General features: G+C 54.3%; 5 non-coding genes across 5 annotated transcripts; all 5 read left to right on the top strand.

Annotated features, from left to right (window-relative positions):
- Positions 1 to 329: 329 nt before the first annotated feature.
- On the top strand, positions 330 to 470 carry LOC133355726 (U4 spliceosomal RNA). Its single transcript, XR_009756781.1, has one exon. It is a non-coding gene; the product is annotated as a U4 spliceosomal RNA (small nuclear RNA).
- Positions 471 to 2,045: 1,575 nt separating this feature from the next.
- Positions 2,046 to 2,186, top strand: LOC133355676 (U4 spliceosomal RNA). The gene has a single exon (XR_009756733.1). It is a non-coding gene; the product is annotated as a U4 spliceosomal RNA (small nuclear RNA).
- A 1,687-nt stretch (positions 2,187 to 3,873) lies between these two features.
- LOC133355702 (U4 spliceosomal RNA) lies at positions 3,874 to 4,014 on the top strand. The gene has a single exon (XR_009756759.1). It is a non-coding gene; the product is annotated as a U4 spliceosomal RNA (small nuclear RNA).
- A 1,652-nt stretch (positions 4,015 to 5,666) lies between these two features.
- Positions 5,667 to 5,807, top strand: LOC133355697 (U4 spliceosomal RNA). Its single transcript, XR_009756754.1, has one exon. It is a non-coding gene; the product is annotated as a U4 spliceosomal RNA (small nuclear RNA).
- Positions 5,808 to 7,028: 1,221 nt separating this feature from the next.
- LOC133355668 (U4 spliceosomal RNA) lies at positions 7,029 to 7,169 on the top strand. Its single transcript, XR_009756725.1, has one exon. It is a non-coding gene; the product is annotated as a U4 spliceosomal RNA (small nuclear RNA).
- The last annotated feature ends 7,990 nt before the right edge of the window (positions 7,170 to 15,159 follow it).

Below are 15,159 nucleotides of genomic sequence, written 5' to 3'. Positions count from 1 at the left end.
TGGCACGTTGTGTTTATGTGACTGAACTTTGCGAATTGTCCGTGTCGGTTGGTGGCGGGTGTGACGACGCACTAGAATTTACGCGATCTAACCCAACAACAACAACAACGAAAAATCAACCTCGATTATGGAAAACATCAGTGTGTCTATACGTCTGGTCCGGGTAGAGTGTTAAATTATTTAAATAGATTAAGTAAAATCCTTATTGTATTATATAAGAACATCAAATGTTTTGTTAGTGGATGTGTTTGTTTTAGTATTTGAATGATCCCATGGCGTTGAGGTAGGGCCGCGTGACTTAAGAGGGAACGGGCCGGCCTCACCAAACCAGCTTTGCGCAGTGGCAGTATCGTAGCCAATGAGGTTTATCCGAGGCGCGATTATTGCTAATTGAAAACTTTTCCCAATACCCCGCCACGCTGACTTGAAACACAGTCGGCGTCGGCAATTTTTGCAAGCTCTTTCGGGAGCTTTGGCTTGTTTAATGAAGTGTAGAATTGTTTTATGTCCCACGTGTTTGATTCCATACTTTTATTCCATTAAAGCAAGAGCAAAGTTCAATATTTGTAAGCTTTGCCCCTTTCTCCTTCGGGGCCGTCCATAAATGACGTCACGCGATTTTGGAAGATTTACCCCCCTCCCCCCCGTCTCGTCACGGCGTCACAAAAAGTCAGACCCCCCCCCCCCTCAAATATTACGTCCCAAAGTTCTGCCCCTCCCAAATAAAACAAGCTTCAAATCGCTTTCAACTATTGTCATTGAAGTGCGTATTTAATGTGCCGCTTCACTCTGATGTTGTAGGAGAAAACATTTATCAAAAAGTCTAGTTAAACACATTCCTGCGGAGGGAGCTGGTAGGAACGTTGGGTTGCTCGGTCAATGGCCAGGGTCAACGGCGGCGTGGTGTATTTCGCAAATATGCCCGACTGTGAGGGCGGGCACAAGCCGGCGTGAGTAGGTTAAACGTTGAGTTTTATAAGGGCACCACGGGGTGACCAGCCCCTCCCCATCCAGCCCCACCCCTCTCACCCAGCCCCACCCCTCCCACCCCCACCCAGCCCAGCCCCACCCACCCCACCCAGCCCCTCCCCACCCTTTCCTCCCCACCCAGCCCCTCTCTACCCAGCCGCTCCCCACCCTCCCTACCCAGCCCCTCCCTCTCCACCCATCCCCTCCCTGCACGACGGACACAATAATCCCCTGTGGGCTGATGTAACCAGGAGGTTCCTACCAGTATAACTTCGCGTTCATGAAGAGGTGGGGAGGGAGGCCCTGTATGGCTTTGTATGGCCTGCGACGCCCTCTTGTGGATGCAGTTGGTCAAAACATCAGTGTGTCTATACGTCTGGGCCGAGTAGAGTGTTTCTGCTTAAATAAAAAATTGTAATGTTATTCTTTGTTATCCAATTTAATCTCAATTGTTTATTATATGTTAATGTTGACTGAAAGCTTTCGTCACTGCAGGAATTCATATTCCTTGGGGCTTTCGGTAAAGTCACGTAGATAGAAAATAACGTCGTAGTTTTTTTGTTATTTTTTTATTTTATTTGAACCTATCTGCGTGACTTTACCGAAAGACCCAAATAATATATTTATGTTAATGCTACGTGAGTTTGGACACAGTTCTAAGTATATATGACCAGCGATGCCTTCTGCGCAGTATCTGATGTAATTAGATGATCCAGTATCGTTGACCAGAGAGGCTGAGACTCTGCAGCATTTCCACGACGAATCCGCCGTATGAATGACGTCACCAAACCTCCCGTCCAGCGGCACACGTGGGAAGAGGTCGGCAAAAGTCTGAGTACTCTACAGATAATTTCCTCATCCAATTAGTCGAGTAACCGACTATTAAAATATTAAATATGAAAAAGAATCTTTATTTATATATTTACGAGATTATACCCAAAAAAACGTATTCATATATAAAGTGGTAATACTGTATTTGTTTCGAATCGATTCGGTTATTTTCGACTTTGGACTGATCCCATGGCGTTGAGGTAGTCCGCGTCGCTTAAGAGGGAACGGGCCGGCCTCAACAAACCAGCTTTGCGCAGTGGCAGTATCGTAGCCAATGAGGTTTATCCGAGGCGCGATTATTCCTAATTGAAAACTTTTCCCAATACCCCGCCACGCTGACTTGAAACACAGTCGGCGTCGGCAATTTTTGCAAGCTCTTTCGGGAGCTTTGGCTTGTTTAATGAAGTGTAGAATTGTTTTATGTCCCACGTGTTTGATTCCATACTTTTATTCCATTAATTCAAGAGCAAAGTTCAATATTTACAAGCTTTGCCTCTTTCTTCTTTGGGGCCGTCCATAAATGACGTCATGCGATTTTGGACAATTTACCCCCCCCCCTGTCGTCACAAAAGTCAGACCCCCCCTCAAATATTACGTCCCAAAGCTCTGCCCCCCCAAAACAAAACATGCTTCAAATCGATTTAAACTATTGTCATTGTCGTGCGTATTTAATGTGCCGCTTCACTCTGATGTTGTAGGAGAAAACATTTATCAAAAAGTCAATTTAAACACATTCCTGCGGAGGGAGCTGGTAGGAACGTTGGGTTGCTCGGTCAATGGCCAGGGTCAACGGCGGCGTGGTGTATTCCGCAAATATGCCCGACTGTGAGGGCGGGCACAAGCCGGCGTGAGTAGGTTAAACGTTGAGTTTTATAAGGGCACCACGGGGTGACCAGCCCCTCCCCACCCAGCCCCACCCCTACCACCCCCCACCCAGCCCCACCCTCCCCACCCAGCCCCACCCTCCCCACCCAGCCCCTCCCCACCCTCCCCACCCAGCCCCTCCCCTCCCCACCCAGCCTCACCCTCCCCACCCAGCCCCTCCCCACTCTCCCCTCCCCACTCAGCCCCTCCCCACCCTCCCCACCCAGCCCCTCCCCACCCTCCCCACCCAGCCCCTCCCCACCCTCCCCACCCAGCCCCTCCCTCCCCACCCAGCCCCTCCCCACTCTCCCCTCCCCACTCAGCCCCTCCCCACTCTCCCCACCCAGCCCCTCCCTCCCCACCCAGCCCCTCCCTGCACGACGGACACAATAATCCCCTGTGGGCTGATGTAACCAGGAGGTTCCTACCAGTATAACTTCGCGTTCATGAAGAGGTGGGGAGGGAGGCCTTGTATGGCTTTGTATTGCCTGCGACGCCCTCTTGTGGATGCAGTTGGTCAAAACATCAGTGTGTTTACACGTCTGGGCCGAGTAGAGTGTTTCTGCTTAAAGAAAAATGTGTAATGTTTTAAAAAAAAAATCAAATTTAAACTCAATTGTTTATTATATGTTAATGTTGACTGAAAGCTTTTGTGACTGCAGGAATTCATATTCTTTGGGGCTTTCGGTAAAGTCACGTCGAAAGAAAATAACGTGGTAGTTATTTTTTTATTATTTTCTTTGAACCTATCTGCCTGACTTTACCGAAAGACCCAAATAATATATTTATGTTAATGCTACGTGAGTTTGGACACAGTTCTAAGTATCTATGACGAGCGATTCCTTCTGTAATTAGACGATCCAGTACCGCTGAGCAGAGAGGCTGAGACTTTGTAGCATTACCACGACGAATCCGCCGTATGAATAACGTCACCAAACCTCCCGTCCAGCGGCACACGTGGGAAGAGGTCGGCAAAAGTCTGAGTACTCTCCCGTTAACTTCCTCATCCAATGAGTCGAGTAATCGACGATTAAAATATGAACAAAAATCTGTATTTATATATTTACGAGATTATACCCAAAAAACGGATTTATATATAAAATCGTAAGATTTTTTTTATCGATTCGTTTATTTTCGCCTTTGCACTGATCCCATGGCGTTGAGGTAGTCCGCGTCGCTTAAGAGGGAACGGGCCGGCCTCAATAAACCAGCTTTGCGCAGTGGCAGTATCGTAGCCAATGAGGTTTATCCGAGGCGCGATTATTGCTAATTGAAAACTTTTCCCAATACCCCGCCACGCTGACTTGAAACACAGTCGGCGTCGGCAATTTTTGCAAGCTCTTTCGGGAGCTTTGGATTGTTTAATGAAGTATAAAATTTACACTATGGGAACCTCATTTCCCAGTAAAAATATGATAATGGTTTTTTACCCTTTTGTTGCCAGATAGAAGGGCAAAAAACCAATTATCATAAGTATAGAATCGTTTTCTGTCCCACGTGTTTTATTCCATATTTTTATTCCATGAAATCAACAGCAAAGTTCAATATTTGCAAGCTTTGCCCCTTTCTTCTTTGGGGCCGTCCATTAATGACGCCATGCGATTTTGGAAGATTTTACCCCCTCCCCTCTCGTCACGGCGTCACAAAAAGTCAGACCCCCCCCTTCAAATATTACGTCCCAAAGCTCTGCCACGCCCCCCCAAAATAAAATATGCTTCAAATCGCTTTAAACTATTGCCATTGTCGTGCGTATTTAATGTGCCGCTTCACTATGATGTTGTAGGAGAAAACATTTATCAAAAAGTCTAGTTAAACACATTCCTGCGGAGGGAGCTGGTAGGAACGTTGGGTTGCTCGGTCAATGGCCAGGGTCAACGGCGGCGTGGTGTATTCCGAAAATATGGCCGACTGTGAGGGCGGGCACAAGCCGGCGTGAGTAGGTTAAACGTTGCGTTTTATAAGGGCACCACGAGGTGATCTTCCCCTCCCCATCCAGCCCCACCCCTCCCACTCCCTACCCAGCCCCTCCCCACCCAGCCCCTCCCCACCCTCCCCTCCCCACCCAGCCCCACCCTCCCCACCCAGCCCTTCCCCACCCTCCCCACCCAGCCCCTCCTTCCCTCCCCACCCATCCCCTCCCTGCACGACGGACACAATAATCCCCTGTGGGCTGATGTAACCAGGAGGTTCCTACCAGTATAACTTCGCGTTCATGAAGACGTGGGGAGGGAGGCCCTGTATGGCTTTGTATGGCCTGCGACGCCCTCTTGTGGATGCAGTTGGTCAAAACATCAGTGTGTCTATACGTCTGGGCCGAGTAGAGTGTTTCTGCTTAAATAAAAATGTGTAATGTTCTTTTTTTTATCCAATTTAAACTCAATTGTTTCTTATATGTTAATTTTGACTGAAAGCTTTCGTGACTGTAGGAATTCATATTCTTTGGGGCGTTCGGTAAAGTCACGTAGATAGAAAATAACGTCGTAGTTTTTTTTATTATTTTGTTATTTTCTTTGAACCTATCTGCGTGACTTTACCGAAAGACCCAAATAATATATGTGTTAATGCTACGTGAGTTTGGACACAGTTCTAAGTATATATAACGAGCGATGCCTTCTGCGCAGTATCTGATGTAATTAGACGATCTTGTACCGCTGGTCAGAGAGGCTGAGACTCTGTAGCATTACCACGACGAATCCGCCGTATGAATGACGTCACCAAACCTCCCGTCCAGCGGCACACGTGCGAAGAGGTCGGCAAAAGTCTGAGTACTCTACAGTTAATTTCCTCATCCAATGAGTCGAGTAATCGACTATCAAAATATTCCATATTAGCAAAAATCTTTATTGATATATTTACGAGATTATACCCATTAAAACGTATTCATGTATAAAATGTTAATATTTGTTTTGAATCGATTCGGTTATTTTCAGCTTTGGATTGGTCCCATGGCGTTGAGCTAGGGACGCGTGACTTAAGAGGGCACGGGCCGGCCTCAACAAACCAGCTTTGCGCAGTGGCAGTATCGTAGCCAATGAGGTTTATCCGAGGCGCGATTATTGCTAATTGAAAACTTTTCCCAATACCCTGCCACGCTGACTTGAAACAAAGTCGGCGTCGGCAATTTTTGCAAGCTCTTTTGGGAGCTTTGGGCTGTTCAATGAAGTATAGAATTTGCTTGAGGTGTGAAGGTAGCAGAACCAATACCTGCCGATATTGTAATAATTTTGCACTGGACTGGCAAGACGGAGGTCGCAGACCCAATCTCTCAAACTGCTTTGCACCCAATATAATTAACTAGTCAGCCCATGGGATGCATTCCCGGCACGACAGTTATGTTTTTCTCTGTCCCACGTGTTTGATGCAAACTTTTAAAATTCATTTTATTCTATGAAATATTTGTAAGCTATGCCCCTTCTCCTAAAACCCTGCCCCTTCGTAATAAATAATGATCAGGCCCAGTTGTTTCTGCTTCTTCCACCCCCGCGCCTTTCCTTTTAGGCCCCGCCCATTCTCATTTAGGCCCCGCCCATTGGTGTCTAGCCCCGCCCCTCCCCCTCGCACACGGGGTGGGGGTTGTGAGAAGGGGGGCAGTGCGCGCGTGTCGCAGTAGGACCAGAATGCCTCTTAGAGCAGCCAGATAACAACAGATTGATTATCCCGTTGTCAACCAATAAGGTGACGATATTTCTAATTTTAGAAAAAATTACCGTTAGATTTTAAGCAATAGAAACAGTGTCACTGACTTCTCACATTTGTTATTCCACTTACCACCAAAATATAAGGGAACATTTTTCGATTTAAAGCTTTCGTGACTGCAGGGATTCATCTTCTTGGTTCTTTCGGTAAAGTCACGTAGAATTATTATGTTTTATTTTTATTATTTTATTACTTCCCTTTTACGTGACCTTACCGAAAGAACCAAGAAGATATAAGGGAACAGCCGATTTCTGAATAATTAAAACGTAAATATTATTTTGCTTTTCAACGAATTAAATCCACGGTATCACAAAGCCTCGCGTAAATTATCGCACTCTAAACCTTATTTGCACTTTAACAAGACACCACTTAGAAGTCACGTGTTGTATACCGATGACGTCCCCAAGCGCCAGCCATCACCTCCCGTCCAGCGGCACACGCGAGAAGAGGCACGGACAATGTTAACATATCTCCTCATCCAATTAATCGAGTAATTAACTGTCGGTTTCATTAAAAATATTTAAATATGTTTAGTAAAATCCTCATTGTATTATATAAGCAAATCAAAGGCGTTTTAGCGGATGTGTTGATTTTAGAATTTGAATGATCCCATGGCGTTTAGGTAGGGCCGCGTGACTTAAGAGGGAACGGGCCGGCCTCAACAAAACAGCTTTGCGCAGTGGCCGTATCGTAGCCAATGAGGTTTATCCGAGGCGCGATTATTGCTAATTGAAAACTTTTCCCAATACCCCGCCACGCTGACTTGAAACACAGTCGGCGTCGGCAATTTTTGCAAGCTCTTTCGGGAGCTTTGGCTTGTTTAATGAAGTGTAGAATTGTTTTATGTCCCACGTGTTTGATTCCATACTTTTATTCAATGAAATCAACAGCAAAGTTCAATATTTGCAAGCTTTGCCCCTTTCTGCTTCGGGGCCGTCCATAAATGACGTCACACGATTTTAACCCCCCCCCCTCTCGTCACGGCGCACAAAGAGTCAGACCCCCCCCCCTCAAATGTGACGTCCCAAAGCTATGCCCCGCCCCCCCAAAATAAAACATGCTTCAAATCGCTTTAAACTATTGTCATTGTAGTGCGTATTTAATGTGCCGCTTCACTCTGATGTTGTAGGAGAAAACATTTATCAAAAAGTCTGGTTAAACACATTCCTGCGGAGGGAGCTGGTAGGAACGTTGGGTTGCTCGGTCAATGGCCAGGGTCAACGGCGGCGTGGAGTATTCCGCAAATATGCCCGACTGTGAGGGTGTGGTGCCACAACGACGGGGCCGCTCTGCCGAACCAGGGAGCCGCCCGGCTTCCCCCACCGCACTGCCCCCCATCACCCGCCCCACATAAGCACACACCCGCACGCACCCCCCCCCCCCCCATAGAGCTGGAAGGGAAGGTCACCTGATCGACCGGTTTTTATCCGAGAGACCCTTATCGGGATTAATTCTCACGGTTTCCGGCGATCAGGGAATTGGATGACCTCCCCGTGCTACGTGGCACCGCGGCGCTGCGGCCGGCCTTAATATGGTGTGGTCGTGGCGTGGGGCATTCGGCCACCGCGGTTGAGGCGCATTTCCCCCCACACACACTCCCACGGGTCGACGGGGCGAGCAGGGGAGGCACGGGACAGCATGAATAGCGGGGTCACAGGGGCTGTTGCGCATAGTCATGGAGGGTTGGGATAATTGCGCTTGAGCGCGCAAGCCCCATTGGTAGGAAGGGTAAGGGAGTAATTAGGATTTACGCCTTGCACGCAGCACACTGATTAGCATATCAACAGCGCCTGGGGACTGCGGTGCGCGGGCTTGGGGTGCACGAGCCCATTGTTCAGCGCAGCATCCCCTTTGGGAGGTAGGGAGGATAAATAGAGGAGCGCAGAGAGGAAATCGCTCTCTTACTCCAGCGCCAGGCGACCAGACGCAGCTCGGGCCACCGACCCGGACGTCCGTGCGACGCACCGAGGCACGCGGTTAACACAAGGATCAGCGGACCGCCGTGGACACTTAACAGTGAGTAAGAAGGGGAATTAGAATCATAGCCGATAAATAGGGAATAGGTACAGGTTTAGTGGAATAGGCCAGCCTCGTCGACTCACTGATTCAACATCAATTCGCAGGTGGCATATAATAAATCATTAATAGCGAAGCGTGGTCTCGCGTGATCTTGTCGTGCAGTGTGAGCGTGTGGGTGCGCTGTGTGCACAGTGGTTCGCCACGTGAGTGAGCGCTGCGCGGAGCTGAGCGCGCGGGTTGCGTGTGGGAACGCGTGTGGTACTGTGTGTGCGTAAGCTCGCGGCGTGCGTAATAGGCGTACCCCAGGTGCGCGATCATAACGCAAGCGGCCAGCAGACGGCGAGCGCTGCGCAGAGCGGCGCAAGAGTGGGTGTCGCGTGTGTTCACTCCGTGTGTGATACAGGTGCGCGATCATAACTTGCGTAGTTGGTGTGGAGTTGGAGTGCACGGAGCGGCGTGTGTGTGTGTGCATACGTTCGTTACATGTCGGACACGGATGCGCATTGGTAACGTGCCGCACAGGGCTATACTGCGAGCACGGCGTTTGATTGACGATGATGTGCGCACGTATGCTCGCAGCGTGGGAGCGCGGCGCGAGGCTGTAACCGTAGTGGCGTCGCATTCGAATGCCGGCAAAACCGTAGCGAGTAATAGGGAGGTGGGGTAACTTAAACGGAATAGGGGATGCTGGCGGGAGGGACCCCGGGGGCCAACGGCCCCCACAAATTGGTGTCGGAAGCGGTACGGACCCCCGCGTTACCTCACGCTAAAATAAGACTAATATTTACCGGCCGGGGGGGCCCTTCGTGGAAGGCATTCGCCCGCAATCTCTTAGGGGCCAAGGAAATTAATGGATGGACGGACGCGCAGGCAGTACGTCAACTTAATATGAATCTTGATGGGCGGGCAGCCGATTTTGTAGAAGCGTTACCCGCGAGCGCACAGACACAGCTAGAGGAGCTGATGCGCCGACTCGATCAGCGGTTTGGCACGCGTGACGAGGAGGAAGCAAAATCGGCCTTAGAGGCGCGCCGGCGCCAACCTGGCGAAGATCTACGTGATTACGCCGAGGATGTGCGCGAGTTAACAAAGATCGCACGCCCGGGGGACGCAACTGATGTTATTGAGGAACTGGCCGCCGAGAAAATCCAGCGGTACCTGTCTCGCACGGCGTGGTGGCAGCCAGACATGAGCTGCCCACGTCTTCCCTTTAACGCCCTTGTCGAGCGCGCACGTAAGTGTGAAAGAATTCACAGCGAACGCGCGCAGCTCCGGGGGCTGGGACGAGAGCGCGCCATTGCGAGCCTGCTCTCGGAAGACGAGGAGGAGGAACAGGAGCTCGCGAGGACGGTAAGGGGCCGGGAAAGAGAGCCTCCAGTGTCCCGCGAGACAACCCCGGGATGGGTTGCCGGTATACAAACGGGTATAAAGGATGTCTCCGGCCAGGTAACCCAGATAGACAACAAGGTAACTCACGTAGGTGAGAGGGTAACCCAGGTACGCGAGGAAACGAATAAAAATATGACCCAACTGCAATCCTCCGTTGAGACCATCCGATCCGAGATGGGGGAACTAGACTCCACGGTAGGAGGGCTAACTGGAAGGATAGCGCGACTAGAAGCAGAGTATGAGCAGCAGCGCACTGGGGGAGGAGGGAGTGGGCAGAGAGCCCACTACGGAGCCGCCACCCCTTCCCGGGCATGTTACATGTGCGATCGCCGAGGGCATCTAGTGAGGGACTGTCCTCAGGTCGCCCGAGCTAGACAAGAGCTAAGGTCAAACACTAAGGCCCCCCTAGAGAGGGGACCACCGGGGGGTGAAATCGACGTAGCCCCGACACAAACAAGCTGTGAGAATAATGGCGAGCGAGTGATCTCCACACAGGTTCCAGCAACAACGCCCACAGAAACGGTGACTCCTGGTGACTGGCTGCGGGAGCTGGTGGCGGGGATCACGGGGGCCACGTCGCTGGTGGAAGGGGAGGTAAACGGAGTGCGTACCCGCATCCTGCTGGACACGGGGGCGGTGGCCTCGCTCGTGAGCGCAGCGCACTGCAGCGCGATCGGGGTCGACGTGCGTCACCTGCAGGCCCCGGACCGCGCGCTGCACACTGCGAGCGGAGCCGGAATGGGGCTGCTGGGGAAAGCCACCCTAGAGGTCCGCATAGGCAGCCAGGTGTGCACGCAGGAGTTCTACGTGTCGAGTGCGTTGTGTCACGAGTGTATCGCAGGCACCGACCTCCTAGAACGGTTGGGACTCAACGTGCAACCCCGCCAGCGATGCGCCACCGTGGAGAGCAACGGCGAGCGGATACCGTTCCTGGGACGAGAACCAACGCGCCGCCGCTTTGCACCTGTGGTCGCTATCCTGGCGACGGCAGTCACCATCGGCCCGCTCACCGAGATGCTGGTGCCGGTGGCAACATCCCCCACCGACCCCGCGCTCCGACCATCAGGGGAGGTAATGCTAACTCCTCACCCGGAGTTGGCAAAACGGTATGGGGTTGTGGGATCCGCCACGTTGGTAAACGCAGATGGGGGCCGATTGTTTATGCAGATGTTTAACCCCCACAATACCCCCGCGATACTGCGACGGCGCACCCCGATAGCCACAGTACACCCCCTGCACGCACGCCACTCTAACGACTCGGTGTTCGCACTCTGGGCTGAGGACCCCGGTCGTCCTGAGGGTGAGCAGGACCTGGCCTGGCGAGTCGGCCCGACTCCCCGAGCCGAGGTCGTTCCCCTGCTCGACGCGTTACATGTACCATGGGCGGACTTACCTAAGGGAGAGGCCGATCGGCTGCGCGAGTTACTGCGGGAGTATGCCGACGTGTTCAGCGAACACGACTCGGACGTGGGTCGGACCGACCTTGTTAAGCATCAAATTGACACTGGTGCAGCCCGACCCATCAAACTCCCTGCGTACCGAGTGGGCGCACCCGAACGCGCCCAAATCAAAGAGGCAGTTGGGGACATGCTTCGCGATAACATAATTCAGCCCTCGGCGAGCCCCTGGTCAGCCCCGGTGGTACTAGTAACGAAAAAGGATGGGTCAACCCGGTTCTGCGTCGATTACCGTAAACTAAACGCAGTCACGCTCGGCGATGCCTTCCCCATACCTCGCATCGACGACACCTTCGACAGTCTCGCAGGAGCGCGGTATTTTTCCACCCTCGATCTGGCATCCGGTTACTGGCAGGTGGAGATGACGGAGGAGGATCGGCCAAAAACAGCATTCACCACCCCGATGGGCCTGTTTGAGTTTCGAGTGTTGCCGTTCGGACTCACCAATGCGCCCGCGACGTTCCAGCGGCTGATGGAGTTGGTGATGCGGGGCTTGCAATGGGAACAGTGCCTGATTTACTTGGACGATGTGATAGTGTTCAGTAGATCTTTGTCTGAGCATTGGTCCAGGCTTCGAGAGGTGTTCCAGCGACTGCGAGCGGCTCATCTCAAGCTCAAGCCACGTAAGTGTTACATCGCACAACGCGAGGTGGGGTACCTCGGGCATCGCGTCAGCGAGGCAGGCGTGCACACCGATCCGGAGAAGGTGCGCGCCGTAGTGGAGTGGCCACGGCCAAGGAATCTGACGGAGATCAGATCATTTTTGGGGCTTGCCACCTATTATCGTCGATTTGTAAAGGGATTCAGCGAGATTGCACGCCCCCTCACCCAACTCACTTCCCCTAAGCACCCCTATCATTGGTCGGGGGCCTGCCAGACGGCCTTCACCACTCTCAAAGACCACCTCACCCACGCCCCCACCCTTGCTTTCCCCGATTTTACCACCGATTTTATTTTGGACACCGACGCCTGCAGCAGCGGGCTGGGCGCGGTGTTGTCACAGGTACAGGATGGGACGGAACGAGTCATCGCGTACGCCAGCCGGACCTTGAGTGGGGCCGAGCTGAACTATTGCGTGACCCGCCAAGAGTTGTACGCCGTGATTTTCGCATGTAAGCAGTTCCGGCCGTATTTGTACGGCAGGAGATGTCGCGTACGCACTGACCATTATGCTCTGCAGTTTCTTCTTACATTCAAGGAGCCGCGGGGGCAGATGGCCCGGTGGTTGGCGCAGTTGCAGGAGTACAACCTGCAAATCGAGTATCGGGCTGGCCGGACGCATGCAAACGCGGACGCCTTATCGAGGCGACCCACGGTGTACGCCGAGACGAGGGCGGAGGAGGCCTGCCCGTGTTTCACGGGGGGACGCTGCCGGCAGGCAACGGACCCCCGAGAGGCCGCGGCCACTGACCCCCCCCCAGCGAGGGAGAGTGCAGTGTGCGCCACAGAAACCCTCACAGGTGGCACTGAGGATCCCGTCGACCGCCCGGCAAGCGCGGGACCCGCGGCTCGGGACCCGATCGGACGGATCCAGGAGGACGTCGGCTGCGCCTTCCCGGGCCTAAACGACGAGCAGCTGAGACAGACCCAGCAGCGAGATCCGGATCTGGCGGCAGTGGAGGCGGCACTGCGGGAGGAAAAGAGCGCCCTACCAGGACCCTGGAGCGGTTTGTATGCCCGGTTGTGTGTGCGGAACGGAGTGGTACGGGAGTTAACCGAGGCCGGCCAGCCGGGGGGCATCTGTGTTCCTGCCCAGGTGCGACCCCAGCTGCTACGGCTGGTGCATGACCACCCACTCGGGGGCCATGATGGGGAACGGCGCACCCGGGAGACCCTGCGTCGCCAGTATCTCTGGCCCAAATTGGCACAAGATGTGGCCGCCTGGGTGCAGGGCTGCCGGGCCTGTCAGCAGTGTGGGCAAAAGCCGGCGAGGTACCAGGTACCCCTGAGGCCGTTCCGAGTCAGTCGGACGAATCAGTTGGTCGGAATCGACCTGCAGGGGCCCTTTCCACGATCCCACCGGGGCAACCGATATATTCTCGTAGCGGTGGAATACTTCACCCGCTACCCCGTGGCGGTGGCTATCCCAGATAAAACAGCCCTTGTAGTGGCCCGGGCCTTCGTGGAAAACTATGTACTTAAGTGCGGGATCCCCGAACGAGTCATTACCGACCAGGGTAGTGAATTCGAGGCCGAATTATTTCAGGCGCTGTGCCGAGAGTTCGGGATCCAGAAGGACCGAACCACGGCGTATCACCCCCAGGCGAACGGGATGGTAGAGAGGATGAACCAGACTCTGGCCGGGAAGCTTAAACGCATGGCGGCCGCGAATCAACAGGACTGGGACGAACACCTTCCCTATGCCCTGTTCGCCTACACCACCGCCGTTCACACCTCTACAGGACAGACCCCGTTCCTAATGATGTTTGGTCGCGAGTCTCGCCTGCCCGCAGATCTGCTGTTCGGTGTTCCTCCGCCGCAACGGGAGGAAGGGAGCCACCCCGTGGAGCACTTGCTGGAGACCCTGCGAGGGGCCAGGGGCCGAGCCTGCCCGCACGGAGAGGCCGCGCACCAGCGGCAAGAGCAGGGCGCCCGACCCCGTATGGAGCCCCCCTTCTACACTGCGGGCTCCGAGGTGTGGCTGTACACTCCCCGCGTCGGTGCCGGACAGGTGGGGAAGCTGACCACCTACTGGCGAGGACCCTGGATTGTGAGACGGCAGATCTCACCATGGACGGTGCTGATTCAGGGAGGAGAGAGGGGCCGGGAGATGGTGGTCAACATCCGCCGACTGAAGCCGTGGCGAGCAGCCCCCGAGGGGGGGAGCCCCGCCGTCCAAGTACCCCGAAACCCCGGGGTCCCCCCACCCCCCGTGCCCGGGGGCCTCGCGCAGTACATGGGCCCCACGGAGCCCCGGGCTCCGAGGGGCCCCGGGCGGGGCCGGGGGCGACGAGGACGGCGACCCTTAAACCCCACCGCCTCTGAGTTTGTTCCCCAGCCCGCAGGTGCCAGAGGCCGAGGGGAGCCGTTGGAATGGAGGAGGAGACCACCGCCGGAGCCCCAGGAGACGGAGCCGCCACCCCCGAGGCCAGCCACAAGGGCCGGGCGAATCCCGCGGACCCCGCGGCGATACCTCGTGGGGGCAACCCAGGCGAGGTGCTCCAGTCAACCCGGGACGGGGACTGGCACCCCGGGGGGCTATGTGGTGCCACAACGACGGGGCCGCTCTGCCGAACCAGGGAGCCGCCCGGCTTCCCCCACCGCACTGCCCCCCATCACCCGCCCCACATAAGCACACACCCGCACGCACCCCCCCCCCCCCCCATAGAGCTGGAAGGGAAGGTCACCTGATCGACCGGTTTTTATCCGAGAGACCCTTATCGGGATTAATTCTCACGGTTTCCGGCGATCAGGGAATTGGATGACCTCCCCGTGCTACGTGGCACCGCGGCGCTGCGGCCGGCCTTAATATGGTAGGTCGTGGCGTGGGGCATTCGGCCACCGCGGTTGAGGCGCATTTCCCCCCACACACACTCCCACGGGTCGACGGGGCGAGCAGGGGAGGCACGGGACAGCATGAATAGCGGGGTCACAGGGGCTGTTGCGCATAGTCATGGAGGGTTGGGATAATTGCGCTTGAGCGCGCAAGCCCCATTGGTAGGAAGGGTAAGGGAGTAATTAGGATTTACGCCTTGCACGCAGCACACTGATTAGCATATCAACAGCGCCTGGGGACTGCGGTGCGCGGGCTTGGGGTGCACGAGCCCATTGTTCAGCGCAGCATCCCCTTTGGGAGGTAGGGAGGATAAATAGAGGAGCGCAGAGAGGAAATCGCTCTCTTACTCCAGCGCCAGGCGACCAGACGCAGCTCGGGCCACCGACCCGGACGTCCGTGCGACGCACCGAGGCACGCGGTTAACACAAGGATCAGCGG

The sequence above is a fragment of the Lethenteron reissneri genome, chromosome 51, assembly GCF_015708825.2.
Source record: "Lethenteron reissneri isolate LAM-NWPU_2019-01 chromosome 51, ASM1570882v1, whole genome shotgun sequence".
Lineage (NCBI taxonomy): Eukaryota > Metazoa > Chordata > Hyperoartia > Petromyzontiformes > Petromyzontidae > Lethenteron > Lethenteron reissneri.
This window is presented reverse-complemented; position numbering and strand designations above follow the sequence as displayed.